General features: G+C 43.2%; 1 protein-coding gene across 1 annotated transcript in view; it reads right to left on the bottom strand.

The window, feature by feature from the left end:
- The window catches only part of rin1b (Ras and Rab interactor 1b), a 43,923-nt gene extending 31,777 nt beyond the window's left edge, over positions 1–12,146 (bottom strand). Inside the window, exon 1 of the mRNA XM_072375937.1 lies at positions 11,905–12,146. The gene's annotated coding sequence lies outside the window, so the exon portion shown is untranslated. The remainder of the gene's footprint in view (positions 1–11,904) is intronic.
- Positions 12,147–15,024: the final 2,878 nt, after the last annotated feature.

The raw sequence follows: 15,024 nt of genomic DNA, 5'->3' as shown, positions 1-15,024 counted from the left end.
AAATATTTGTGATGATGAAAGTCAGCGCAGCTTTTAACGCCCGCTGTTTGCAGCTTCTTCATGACAAAGCAGAAATGAGCAGAGACTGCGCTGACCTTGCATTGTTTGGGTGGTGTTTCCGTGTTAAATGGCTGCACCTGTGCAGCAGTGGCTGTAAGCCTATGGAGTCCTGCAGGAGTTCATCCCTCTTGCTGCTGGAGCTCAGCTCGCTCACCTTTGCAGCCCCCCTAACTTTGTTCACCCCGTTTAATTAAAAGAATGTATTTGTTATATAAAGGAATGTGTAAAGAGAAGCTGCTTTTCCTGCATTACATCCATATATATATATTGACATTTGCTTTTGTATCCAGCTAAGACCTGAAAGACAGGGTTTGGGTCATAATCTATAAATATTCAACCAGTAAATGTGTCTTGGGCTCGTTGAATGGTCTCACTTTGCCTCAGTCTGCCTCTCCTTTTGCTTCAGATTTCCATTTTTTTCCCAGAATTCATTTCTGCAGCATCCAAAGGATGCATTGATTTGCATTGAGCTGATTTTCATGTGTAGGTGGATGTAGATTGAACGATAGCGATAGTAAGGGCAATGAAAACAAAAAGAAGCTGTATGGTAATTGAACCAAACATCAATGTGATCTTTTGACCAAAATGATGCAACTACAAGCGCTGCTGGTGCTTGTGATTGTGACAGTGTACCAATCTCCATTTTCACTGCAAGGAAAAGCAACAGTCACCTGTAGAGAAGTTCACATTTTGCAAAAAGAAACAAGAGAAAGCATGAAAAAAAAGGTCCAGAGACGGTTAGAGAAACTCCCAGGAAACAGCAGAGGAAGGATGAGGGGGAGACTGAATCCTCCATGACATCTCCCACCCCCTCAACACTGAGTTTATGCAGCTACACGCCATCTGCAACATCTGCAACCTCACGGTGCCTCACAGTCCTCCCAGTCCAACTGGGACAGACATGCTGTGCACTTTGCTCTTTTTAAACAATGTGAAAAATGTGAAAAGCAGAAAGAAAACACGAATACAACCAAAAGAAATTCATCCCATTTTTCATCATTTGTTTATGGATTTTAGATATTTTGGATTAAATAACTGGATATTACTTGAATTATGTTTGAACATAGAAAACAAACCTCACAGACACTTTTCTGTTCCTGACCATCCAACATGAGGCTTTTTAATCCAGTACTGTGGTGAAATTGATTATGTTTGATTAACATATTGTTTAACTTTGGTTAGTTACATTCCTGCACACACATCCTGACGGCTGAGAAGTTCCCTGTCGGTTATTGTCCCTCCTGAGTAGATGGACAGAGGTTCACACACCTATCAGATACATGATGTGTTCATGCCACCTCACTCGGGATGGGAATTGTCAAGAATTTAACAATTACGGTTACATTATCGATATTACTCATCGATTTGGTTCCTTATTGTTTCACTTATCGATTCCCATCCAGTTATATAAAGTACAAACGGCTTTGGTTGCAGTAACACTTTAATTTAAAGTATGCATCAACATTTTTATCCATTTTCGCCGCTGTCATTTTATTTTTCCACGCCAGAGGAATTTATATTATTCAGCATAAGAAATACTGTGGCGGGAGTGAGTCACAAAAACCGAAAAGCGTGACTTGAGAGCCCTGCGTTACCTGGGACTTTGAGACGGAAGACGCTGTGCCGCAGGCTCCCCGCGAGAGTCGCCGCCATCGCTTAGCAGCGTGTCAAAGACTTTACATCCGTGCAAATTAACTGCATGCTGTGTGGTCAAATGTTTCAGCATGTTGGAGGTATTTCCCCTCTTTGATGTGATCACAGCTCTGCACGTGTTGCAACTGGCCCTAATATTGTCCTTTTTGGTGAAATATAACCAAACTTTGGAGCGATTCTGCCTCGACGCCATATTGGAAACATTCTGAGCCAAAAGAGGAAGCGGGCACGTGACGTCATCGCGCAAATGCGTCGGACGTTAGCGGAACCTATAAACGGGATCGTTTGGCAGGCGGATTAACGATTCCACGGAATCAAACTACTGGGAGCCGGTTCCCATCCCTATACCTCACCACATATTAAATTTACCTCCCTTTATGGATTAATTTGTCCCTTATAGCAGGGGGAACGCATCCTGATAGCTGGGAAATGAACCATCAGTAATCATTCCTCCTGTGTTTTGTGAGGCTCAAACATGTATCCAATTCATAATAATATTAATTAATTCGGTATTAACCACACCCCTTCATTTGAAAATAAGGAACTGAAATGAAAAGAGCCATGGAATAAAAGCGGTTTTACAAAATAAAAGTCTCCTGAATTATTTAAAAGTGGAGTTACAAAATAAAAGTGCCAAGAAATAAATAAAATTTACCTTTTTTTCATTTAATTTTCTATTTATTTCATTGACATATCATGTTTTTTCATGGGTTAATTATTTGATTTCAAATGAAACGGCTCTTTATTGGACTTGTGCTCAGTGCTGTGAAACAATTCAAAGACAGACAACTTCTTTACTTGTCTGACTACTTGGTTTCACTGAATGTTATAGTAAATATAAGCTTGCTTGCACCTGACAGTTTGTGTTTCAGGACAGGACAGAATAACACAGCCTCTGAACAAGCTGCTAACTTCACTCAAGCTCTGCATTAACCTGCATTGCTGCCAGTGATTTGAGATATTTCCATGTCCAGCTTTAGTCTGATGAGTGGAAATTCTTCCCACAGAAGTGACTCCAAAATCTGACAAATGCACAAATAATAACAACAACTTGCGTAATGTTCATCTTTATTCATCATGTTTGACGCCAGCCACAATCATCAGTCTGTAAAATCTCTCATTTGCACAAGAGTGACCATGATGGTGGCTAAGTATAGCCAGCAGCCCATCTCTGCATGCGTAGGATGACTAATGGAACAACATAATTGCAGTGGGCTATAAGCATCCACAGGGGGCAACAGTGGGCACGGGGCCTGCTGACAGATGACAGGTGTCTGTTTTGATGCCTGCTGTAAAAGTGCCATGGCAAAGGCACTCAGGACCAGTGACAAGGAAGTGAAAACTGTGAGTTTGCATGTGTGTGTGTGTGATGAAGTCGCACAAAGACATCAGTATGAGTCAGACGCAACACTTGGGCTGCAGCAGAAAAAGGGACCGTTAGCATAACTGTGATTCTTCATAATCTTAGAAGCATATCGGTTAACTGGTGTGGTGATTAAAAAAGAGTGTTATCACAAGTAGTTCTGCATGACCAGAGGTTTGTGTGTGAATGAGAAGCTAAAACTATTCAGTATGATGAAATCATTGAGTTTCAGGGAGCTAAACAAACCAGAAATCATATGTTCCCCATATCCTTCAACGAGGACCAGTCATTTCATTCTTAATCTTTGCTAGCTCTAGATTAGCTTTTCACTCTTCATAACTCCAAATAGTTTGTAATTATACCAGAATAAAGGAGGGTTTCTCCTTTATTAGGAGCCTCCTCCTGAAAACACGCGGCTCTGGCTGAAGTGTCTTCTGATTGGTGCGAAACCCTGGAGGTTTGCCAAGGAGATGGGGAAGAAGATGCAACACGGGAGCAAGAAAACACTACGTTTTCAAGCATGACAACATGTGCTCGAGCCAGAATTGGATCCCCATTATATAAGAGAACAGCACGAACCTTCATAGCAAAGATTACAGCAGTAAATATGCTCAGTGTGGGCTTGTGTAAGTACGAGGTTATAGAAGCAACAAGTGGATATGCTTACTGGTCCTGTGTTTGCTCTCTAAGATGTCTAACCAGGATGTTCTTACTAAAATCAGTTCATATGTCTAATGTCAACAACAGACTGTTACAGGCCGAGTGTAGGAAGGAGCGTTTCTGCAGGTCCTTCATCCCCTCATCAGTTAGACTGTATAAAGCTGCACTCTAACCACAAATACATTCAAATTTCATGTTAAAATGTCATCTTTTGCATCATTTTTGTATTGCATCTTCTGTTTTTGTACAATTATATTGTATATATGATTAAAAAATCTAAACTGCCCTCATACCCCAGTCTCTTTGAGCTGCCGTAACAGTGAACTTTCCCCACTGTGGGATCAATAAAGTGTATATTTATCTTTAGGTGTTACTCAATTACTCTTTTTATTAACTGATATCACAATAATATCATTACCTTGAATGATTTTAACCATAATAATCGTGAACTGTAACAGAAAATGTGATAAAATTGTGCATAAATGATGCTCCCAGTCAGATTTCCAGTGATATGAGATGGTTAAACAGTTTTTATGAGAAGGAAAATAAGCCAGGAATAAATTAAGCAGACTTTGTGTTCCCAGGAAACAGGCCATCAAGGTATACCAGGTCCAAGATTGTGTGATTTATCATTCAAAAATGACTAAACTGAAGAAGTATTTGAAGCCGATGGAAACCAGCGGGTCTGATATAAACACCAAGTTCAAGTTATACTCACTGTTTAAGGCAACAGATTCATATTTAAGGTATGAATCAAGGATAAAAAGGTATAAACTGTCCCACTTCTTAGAGAATTATGCGTCACTATGGCAAAAACATCCACTTATTCAGAGACTGTGGCATTAATCTGTCATTCAAGAGGTCTACTGCAGGTGGAATTAGATTAAATGGAGAGTTATCAGTGTAATCTTACTGGTGCACAACAGAGTAGAAACAGATGTTTCCAACAAGACTTTAGAGAGTAAAACTGATGAGGATGTTTCATGCTGGGAGTGTGAAACAGAGGTGGGACAGTCCTGCTGTGGAGCCGTTCTGCCCTGAGTGCCCTGGTTTTTCCTGCCTCTCGCCCAGTGTTTCCAGGCTCCAGGCTCCAGGCTCCAGGCTCCAGACTCCAGGCTCCAGGTTCCAGGCCCCAGGTTCCAGGTCCCAGGCTCCAGGCTCCAGGCTCCAGGCTCCAGGCTCCAGGCTCCAGGTTCCAGGTTCCAGGTTCCAGGCTCCAGGCCCCAGGTTCCAGGTCCCAGGTTCCAGGCTCCAGGCCCCAGGTTCCAGGTCCCAGGTTCCAGGTTCCAGGTCCCAGGTTCCAGGCTCAAGGCTCAAGGCTCAAGGCTCCAGGCTCCAGGCTCCAGGCTCCAGGCTCCAGGTTCCAGGTTCCAAGCCCCAGGTTCCAGGTCCCAGGCCCCAGGTTCCAGGTCCCAAGCTCCAGGTTCCAGGTCCCAGGCTCCAGGCTCCAGGTTCCAGGCTCCAGGTTCCAGGCTCCAGGTTCCAGGTCCCAGGTTCCAGGCCCCAGGTTCCAGGCTCCAGGCTCCAGGTTCCAGGTCCCAGGTTCCAGGCTCCAGGTCCCAGGCCCCAGGTTCCAGGCTCCAGGCTCCAGGTTCCAGGTTCCAGGCCCCAGGCTCCAGGCTCCAGGCTCCAGTTTCCAGGCTCCAGGCTCCAGGCTCCAGGCTCCAGGCTCCAGTTTCCAGGCTCCAGGCTCCAGGCTCCAGGCTCCAGGCTCCAGGCTCCAGGCTCCAGGCTCCAGGCTCCAGGCTCCAGTTTCCAGGCTCCAGGCTCCAGGCTCCAGGCTCCAGGCCCCCCGCAGCTCTGACTCGGATTAAGATGTGGAAAATAAATGAAGCCGTTCTGGAGGTCGTGAGTCATGCTGGAGTAATTACCTTGACTCCATTTCTAGGGAACAGATCCCAAATATCAAATGCATTAAAAGCCTCATTTTCACTGATCCTGGCTGGGCTGATGAGGGCCTCCAGGATTACTCTGAGACACTGGATGGTGCTTAAATCTTATTCATGTGTGACTAGCTTTTGTTTGTCTGTTCGTGCTGAATTCTGCATTTTAATTCATGAGTGATGTTCATGATTTGCTCTTCTTTGTGTTCTTTGTGTTTGGTTCAAAAAAGATGGTAAAAATCTAAAAAACAAGCCAGGAAAAAGCTCCAATTGTCTTGGAAAGATGGTGAGTGGAGTCAACATTGTCTTCTGGCTGACGCAAACTCTGATTGTGTGTGTTTTTAATACCAGAAACCAGAAAGCTTCCAGTACCACAACCTTCTCCTTTCCCTGCAGATTCGTCATGTTCAAAGGTACAAAAGCCTCTTACAACATGTTTATGTCACAGTTGGGCCTCAGCTGCCAGTTTATTGGCTCCAGCTAAAGCTGGAAAAATGTCAACAAAGGGAACAAACCTCTTTTTCGGAGGTGTTCATTCAATCTTGTGCTTATTTTGGAGCATATTCTACAGGCTCCCACCCAGATGTTGTTAATCTCTGTTGTTAATGAGGCGTCTCCTCAGATATTTGCAGATTATTTGCTGCAGATCATGCAGTAACTGTTGGGTTTTGGTGTTGAAATGAGCTTTTTAGGTTTTTTCTTTAGTTATTCTTTAGTTCTCATTCCCTCATTCCCGACCGAGAACTAAAGAATACCTAAAGAAAAAAATTATCCTTAATGAGATCCTTCCCCAGGTGGAGGAGTTCCAGTATCTCGGGTCTTGTTCACAGTGAGGGACGAATGGAGCGGGAGATTGACGGCGGATCGGTGCGGCGTCTGCAGTGTTGCTCTGCACCGACCCGTCGCTGTGAAGAAGGAGCTGAGCCAGAAGGCGAAGCTCTCTATTTACTGGTCAATCTACGTTCCCATCCTCACCTTTGGTCACGAGCTGTGGGTAGTGACCGAAAGAACGAGATCGCGAATACAAGCGGCCGAAATGGGTTTCCTCCGCAGGGGGTCTGGGCCTCCCTTAGAGATAGGGTGGGAAGCTCAGTCATCCGGGAGGGGCTCGGAGTAGAACCGCTGCTCCTCCACATTGAGAGGAGTCAGATGAGGTGGCATCTGGTTAGGATGCCCCCTGGACGCCTCCCTGGGGAGGTGTTCTGGGCCCGTCCCACTGGGAGGAGACTCCGGGGAAGACCCAGGACACGCTGGAGAGACTATGGCCTGGGAACGCCTCGGGGTCCCCCCGGAAGAGCTGGAGGAAGTGGCCGGGGACAGGAAGGTCTGGGCTTCTCTGTTAAAGCTGCTGCCCCCCCGACCCCCGGATAAGCGGCAGATGATGGATGGATGGATGGATATTCTTTAGTTGTCCCCAGTAGCCCTGATCTTCTCTCAGATCGCCATGTCCTCACCTGTTCTCTGTTTCTCTGCATCCTCCCACATTATCACCCCTCCTTGTACACGATGTACTCTGTTTCTGTTCAGCCATGACTTTGCCATCTCTGTTTAAGCTGGATTTTAGAGCTTCTGCATGTTTTTTTCTGCCTGCATCCAGTGTTCTTATTCCTGCAAACACTCACATTAGCAACATCAACCTCTATTAACTGCAAAAAATAACAAAGTCTCACACTAACAGGGGCAGCTAAACTACATTTAGAGTAAAGCAAAGTCTGTATCCAGCCACATATTTAAAAAAAGAGACCTCTTATCTTTTCTTAAGGTCTTTTCTTTGACCTCATTGAACAATGTCAGAGGGAAAAGGAAAGTTGGAAGAGTAAATTTGTGAGTACTCAGGAAAAGATGACACTTAGCTGTTAGCGCTCTGCATCCCAGACGTCTCCTTTCCAACTATAGATTTGGGGTCTTATTCCAGGCATTATTTGGGCTTTGGAAAGCTCAGTTAGCTGCTCCAACCGGTTGACAACATTCCTGTTGCTGTAGTTGTGCATATTGGGTGTGCACAGGTATACTATTTATTTATTTTGTATAAGTATGTCTGGCTCTTAGGCCTTCATTTGTTGGCCCGACACTGCAGAGCATTCAGGCTTTTATGTTTTAACAGATAACAACTAAAAGAGGTTTAAGGAAAAGGAAAGTTGGAAGAGTGAATTTGTGAGTACTCAGGAAAAGATGACACTTAGCTGTGATGTGGGTCTGCAGCACGGAAACCTCAGATGTTTAAAATGACTCTACAACAGACACTTTCTCTAATATGTCCCTATCACGAAATCTCTCCACTGCATTTGATCCATCCATCTGGTTGCCTGGTGACCCTGGTGCTTATTCCTTATCAAGGCTGCTTATTTAAAAAATAACCTTCTTATCATCTCTTCCTAAGGTTTTTTCCTTGATTTTCATGGAAAATGTCATGAGATTTTTAAGGGCTGCAATGAAAACTGAGCTGTGACGTGGGCCCGCAGCCCTGATTAATGCTCTCCGAACGTGTTAGATACCTGAGAGATATTAGGATATTAAGATATTTCACAATCATTGCTTTATTATCAAGGTTTGTAGTCTAAAAATAGTATTTAGAGAATTCAAAGCGCTCTTATGATGGCTGCAGCTTAGAAACTTCCAGGTCATTTCACTCATTTAGGAAGGTGTCTAATCAGGTAACATGAACATAAGACACTTCTGGAGGTGGGCTGGAAGGTGCCAATGATGATGTTTTAATTGATGACTGTCTGAAGTATTTTCAGCAGAAGTTTGTGGGTGATTTGAATTAATCGGCTCCTTTCTTTGAGACTTTTTCTCACTATTTATCGGAGCATGTTTGGAGCGGCTTTACTGGAGAAAAATCGTCACATAACGTGAAATTTTGCCATTTTAGTTCCAATCTTTCCACTTGTGAAAGCAGAAAATCATGTTTTTCCCACAATGCTCATTGGTCCCACTCTGTCAACAGCTTCATTACAAAAGCTGGGCTGAATATAAGGACGGATTTTAAGATTTTAAAGGATTTTAAAGGATTTTAAAGGATTTTAAAGTTAAGATGTAAAATCCCAGCATGTGCCAGGAAACGGAGAGACTTAAAAAGGGTTTTTTAGCATCACACATCCTGCCTTTTCTGATGAGGCTCGACCTGCCGACGGCTGCCTGATTCACAGTGTGATGACGCACGAGCAGCACTTTGTACAAAATGTTATTTTGGTGAAGGACTCTTAGCTAATGTCAAAGGTCTTTGGTAAAAGAGAACGAGTGATGCACCAAAATTGAGAGAGTTTTACGGGAATGGTTCATCACCGGCAGCCTTTAAAGACCGAGTTTCTAAACTTTAATGTCAACGAAATCAGGTTAAAAAACAGGAAAAACATGGAAAACAAAACAGAAATAAATTGGGTGATAAAAAGTTTTGAGTACATTAGGATCTGAACAGCTCAGGCTTTATTGTATATCTCCGTTTTTTATCCTTTGCCTTTCCAAACCTGTTTAATTTCCTCCACTCTCCTTTCTCATTGGCTCCGTCTTTCTGTCCTGATACACCATCATTCACCCGGTTAAGTTCACCTGAAGGCACTTTATTCTTTTGATCATTTTACCCTCACATGAAGCAGCCCTTCTTGTATTCTTTGTTTCAGTCCTACTAAATCCTCAAAGTTAGACATTTGGGCCCAATTTTAACGAACTTCCCATCACTTGTTGTGCAGATTTGCAGCCCTTGTGTGTTTGTGATCTTCATTATTCAAGAAACACTGAGCTCTGGACATTAAGGGGTTAAAAATTGTATATTTTTTAAAAGGCTGTTTCCTCAAAATGAATTATTTCCCTCATCCTCTCAACCTGAAATGTCAGTTTTAGTTGCAAAAAGCCTTTATGGACCAAATTCAGCAGTTTTATCTCCGTCCATGTTCTAAAGACTTTTATAGATTCAGAGTTTAGATACAGAAAAGTCACAGAAAAATGTACTAAATGGTAGAGCAGGACATTAAAGAGTTAAAATTACATATATTACCTTAAATTCTAGGTCCAAACATCTGAGCTCCTTTATTCTCCAACACAGCCTGAACCCTCTGAGACCAGCTTTCTGTCATTTCTTTAAGGAGTCTTCAGGAATAGTTCTCCAGGCTTCTTGAAGGACATCCCAAAGCTCTTCTTTGGATGTGGGCTGCCTTTTGTTCCGTTCTCTGTCAGATGATCCCACACTGCTTCAATAATGTTGAGGTCCGGGCTCTGGGGAGGATTCATCCCTCCATAAGACCTGTTGCCACTGATTTTCAGTCCACTTCTTGTGTCATTTGGCACAGCTCAGCCTTTTCTCCCTGTTTCCCTTCCTTAAGAACGGCTTCTTGACAGCCACCCTTCCATGGAGACCATTTCTGATGAGGCTTGGGCCAACAGTAGATGGATCAGCTGAAGGTCCAGATGCATCTCTCAGGTCCTGTCAGGTCACAGCTGGATTTTTTCCTCTTTCTTAAGGACATCACTTTCAGATCCTGTTCATCTGCTGTAGATAGTTTTTTAGGCCTGACACTTCTTCTTTTGTCCTCCACTTGTCCAGTTTCCTCAAATGTTTTAAGGACTCACTGCACACCATGCTGAGATATGCCAAGTTTTCAGCTAATAGCTCTTTGGGAATCACCTTGTTGCTGCAGAAATCCTATTTTCTGTCTGTCAAACTGTGTTTTCTTTGCTGTTTTTCAAGAAATGGGAACAAATGATGTGTCTTTGTGACAGGCTGCTGGTAACAAAGTGCCTAAAGATCCAATTTAAAATGGCTTCTTTGCTAAGTTGTCTGTTCTGTGTCGACACAACACTGGTTCATCCCTAGAGTTAGGAGCCTTTTTAACGCTCGTGTAAAGTGGCAGACAAACGAAAAGAAACCCCACACTCCTCTGGAAATGGCAAGGAATGGACTGAAAACGAGTGAAAAAGCAGAAAGTGTCCAAAGAAAACTTCGACAGACAGAAAGCCTGGAGAACTACTTTGAAAGAGTACAAGAAAGTTTGACTGCTTGGAGGAAACATATAAAGAAATTAAACTTTTGCACAGTACTGTATATTCAGCAACATTTTGACTTGAAGCCCCAAACTATCTCTTGTTTTTCTTGTATTCGGCAGATAGTTCACAATATTGGGCTCTTGTTTCGGGACTGAAACTGATGGTTAGTGTTGTCTGGCGACACAATTCCTTAGCAGTGATGGGGGAAGCCTGCCACATACATGAGTCAGGCTACTGTAACATGTCTGTCTGCGCACCGCTTCCACCGCAGAGGACAGACTGCTCAGCAGAGGACTGAACTCTGTCCAACAGCGGCTGAGCGTCATGCTTGGGCTCTGTGATCACACTCCTCCTACACAACACAGGGCAGAACGCAGCCCCCCTACACACTCACAGAAATATATGCACATTTGCTCATACCACCTTCAAAATGAACATGTCACTCCACTCTAAACACTCACAGACTTCATGCAAATGGGCTATAAAATCAAAAGGAAAGACTTTAGCAGCAATCACTCGACAACAACAAAAACTGGAAAATCAGCAGACACGAAAACGCCACTTACAGTAATGTGCCTCAGAGCTAATGAGCAAAACAACAGCAAGGAAGTGGGAATATCACATCTACTCCCACGCAGGCAGGATGGCACTTCACTTTTAAAGTTATGTAACAATCCACTGGTGTGAGATTACATTTACTTTGCCCCAAGAGGTGCAAAATTTCATGTCTGAGTGGCTAATTAACAGCTGTCCTGGCTCCAAAAAGAAGTGGATACACAGCCGTTGTTGTGAAGTTGTAAAGAAGGAGATCTGAGTAATGTTTCCTGGGTGTTGGCTCTGGGAAAATCAACGTGAATAATCACATTTTAAGACCCAAGGAGCCAAAATCAGCAATCAGGGGACCGAAAACTTCCCTGTTAACGCAAATAAACAACTGTATGAACGGTGAGGTGTGCACGTCATGACTGTCACAACCCATTATCATGGATTGTCCGGGTGACTAATTGATTAATTGGCAGAGCTGTCATTACGCATGAATCACATTGTTTACCAAGACGTCCCCTGCTGACCGGAAACTACGTTAAACAACAAACGCCAACGCGCTTTGAACTTGAAAAAGAAAGAGACCCTCATAAGGAGGAGAACATACAAACATACACCCTGCATCCAGGAGCCACTCAGCAAGCGCCAACTCCCCAGAAACTCCCGCTGCACGTTTTTCTAACTTCACGGAGTCCGTTTTCTTCGCAGCAAACCGCTGCTCTTTGTTAGGCTTGAAACAAATGATGAAATAAGAAATCTCACCTTGTTTCTGAAGGTGGGGAACAGGTGCTGCCCGTGCTCTGCTGTCTAATTAGGCGTCCGACAGAGTTGATCGGTGATGCTGCTGCGCCTCTGAGTCCGAGCACCATGCTGCGAGAACTCGGGCTCGTCAAGAAAATGCGCGCAACACCGGCGACAAGGCGGAGGAGCGCATTTTTAATTCTAGCAGAGCATCTGAAGCGGAACACAGTCACAGCAGAGACACCGTGTGTTTGTGTGTGCCCCCCTCCTGCATCCCTGACTCTGCCACACACACTTTCACACCCATCCCAGTTACACTACGCACGAATTCTCTGACACAGTTGGAATAGTTTAAAAGGGCGTTTCCTGTTCGATCGTCTCATAAAAACCTAAAAGGACGGTGCGCAGACGGCTCGGTCAAACTTTCAGTCCCTTAAGGGTGACTGTTTTAAGATAGGGAGCATTAAATTAATCAAATACATGCGAGAAAGTAGATTATTTAAGCGTAAATACGTGTTTTTGACACATATAATGATAAACTCTGATATAAACATATATGAAATCAGTAAATTATCACAGAGTAGTAGTAATGAAATGATAGTAATGGTGATGATAATACCTTTCACAAATGCCTATTCAAAACGCTATACTGAGGTGTGAGTGAACAAATGTGCTAAAATGCTAATTAACAGAGATATCACCGTCCTCTTTAACGCTGTGACCATGAGAAAAGCTGTTTGATGCGTTATAAATCCGGAACTGGACTTTGACGCATTGTGCGTCTCTTTTTTTATTGGTGCGTACTATTTCTACTCAGCTGCATGATACATCCACCACTTTAAATCTTTTTTTGACAGGTGAGTGTGTGTCGCTCCGCATTTGTCCGCTGGAGGGCGCCACAGGCCGCGTTTACAGTTTCAGCAGGTAAGACTTCCACATCAGGGGAGACCCTGAGGGACGTTAAGTTTGGCCCAACTACTGACTCCACGCGTGCTAATTGAAGAATATAAAGCATTATTTTCATGAAAGAGCATTTAAACATGTTTAAATGCACCCAAATCTCTACATTTCAGTCCCACATGCTAATGCTTTCGGTTTGAAAATACAACTAAGCGTGATTAATAACGTGTTGGTTGAGGTGGGAGAGCGGTTTTCTGATCAAAGTTAACCTGATAAAGTTCCCACTTCCACTCTCCGCACCATTAGTTTTTAGCTCCAGATGTTATTTGAAATGAGGCAGTGGATCATTATCTGCATCTTACGTCCACATTCATCACTCTTTAATTAGATTCGCTTTCATAGATCTCCCACCATGACGTGTTTTCTTGTCATTTTCGGGTCTCTGAGGGCTCGTCCTTGCAGAAAGATGTTTGAGACACTATGCTGGCTGCTGTAAGTGATGAACAGCTCTCGTGCTTTCCTGGGAGAGAACTTATCCTCCATACTCTCCCTATATTAATCTAAAGCTGGTCACGAGTCTTAGAAACAATGTTATGAATAAAAAGTGCGAAGAACAACCCTCCGTCTTTTTAAAATTCCTGGGAGTGTGAGATAATCAGCAAAGCAAACCTGATATGAGGAGGGGAGGAAGCAGAACACACCAGAATAAACATGGAATAAACCCCAAAGAAAACCAGAGCAGAACATTTGTTTAAAACTGCTTATGGTTAAGCCAGCAAATGTGATGTTATCCTTTTATAGATATTCTATTTGCTTTATCTTGCTATTATTTTATATGGGGTTGTTTATCTGTTCTTATTTATTGTAAAGCACTTTGTGATTTTATCTGCGCTATATAAATAAATTACTTATATTTCAACCCTCTGGGGTCTGAGCCGTAATGATGTCATAGACCTCAGAGGAAGAAAAACTGGAATGTGCTTGGGCTGTTAATCCCTCAGATTTGCAGATACAAACACTGGAGGCCCCCTCTGATTCCACATGTCATTTGTCACATATAACTGAGGCCAGTTTTGATATTATCTCCACCGTGGAGACTGATGCGTTTAATGGTGACGTCTGACAGGTTAAAGACTTTCAATGTTCCACTTATGGAGTTAAACTGGTTCCATTTATATTCAGTTTCACATGTTACGGTGCATACTCCCATTACGCCATATCTAAAGCCATTTTCCTCAAAACATGCAGCACTATACAGGTTTCTATCTCATCCTTCTGTTATTCCTTCATCCATCCTGCTTCTGTGGAGCCTGGATGAGGCCAGTTCAAGTCTATGTTTAGCACAATGCTGTGAAAACACTTTTAGGACATATTAGTGCAATTAAGAGGTATAAATGTCTACTAAATTAAACTAAGACTGGAATACTTAACGTAGCTCAAACAAATATGACCTTATTTGGGTTGTAATGATTATAAAATCATCTTTAGAGGACAGTGTTGGACTTTCAGTGAGGTATTAATCGGGTTAATAGAAGAATTTCTACCTGCATGTAAAGACAGTCTCTCTGAATGACAACAGCAAGCCCACAGGTGGCCAAACACATTCAATTCAATTCAACTTTATTTATAAAGCGCCAGATTACAACAATTGTCATCTCAAGGCACTTAAGTAATATAGTCCAATTCAAGCCAATTGGAATTCAATTCATTGTAATCATAATTAATTAATTCATATGGAGCCAATTCAAAAATAATATCCTAGCTAAGGAAACCAACAGATTGGACCGAAACTTGTCTTCAGTCCAATCTCCCGTCCTGAGCCTGAGGGACTGTGGAAAGGAACGACTCCCTTTTAACAGGAAGAAACCTCTGGCAGAACCAGAACCAGGAAGAAACCTCTAGCAGAACCAGAACCAGGATGAAACCTCTGGCAGAACCAGACTCAGGAAGAAACCTCTAGCAGAACCAGAACCAGGAAGAAACCTCTGGCAGAACCAGAACCAGGAAGAAACCTCTAGCAGAACCAGAACCAGGAAGAAACCTCTGGCAGAACCAGAACCAGGAAGAAACCTCTAGCAGAACCAGAACCAGGAAGAAACCTCTGGCAGAACCAGAACCAGGATGAAACCTCTGGCAGAACCAGACTCAGGAAGAAACCTCTGGCAGAACCAGAACCAGGAAGAAACCTCTGGCAGAACCAGAACCAGGAAGAAACCTCTAGCAGAACCAGAACCAGGAAGA

The sequence above is a fragment of the Leuresthes tenuis genome, unplaced genomic scaffold, assembly GCF_036924035.1.
Source record: "Leuresthes tenuis unplaced genomic scaffold, fLeuTen1.0.hap1 SCAF_22, whole genome shotgun sequence".
In the NCBI taxonomy this organism is placed as follows: domain Eukaryota; kingdom Metazoa; phylum Chordata; class Actinopteri; order Atheriniformes; family Atherinopsidae; genus Leuresthes; species Leuresthes tenuis.
Note: the sequence above shows the minus strand (reverse complement) of the source record. Positions and strands in the feature narration are given on the sequence as shown.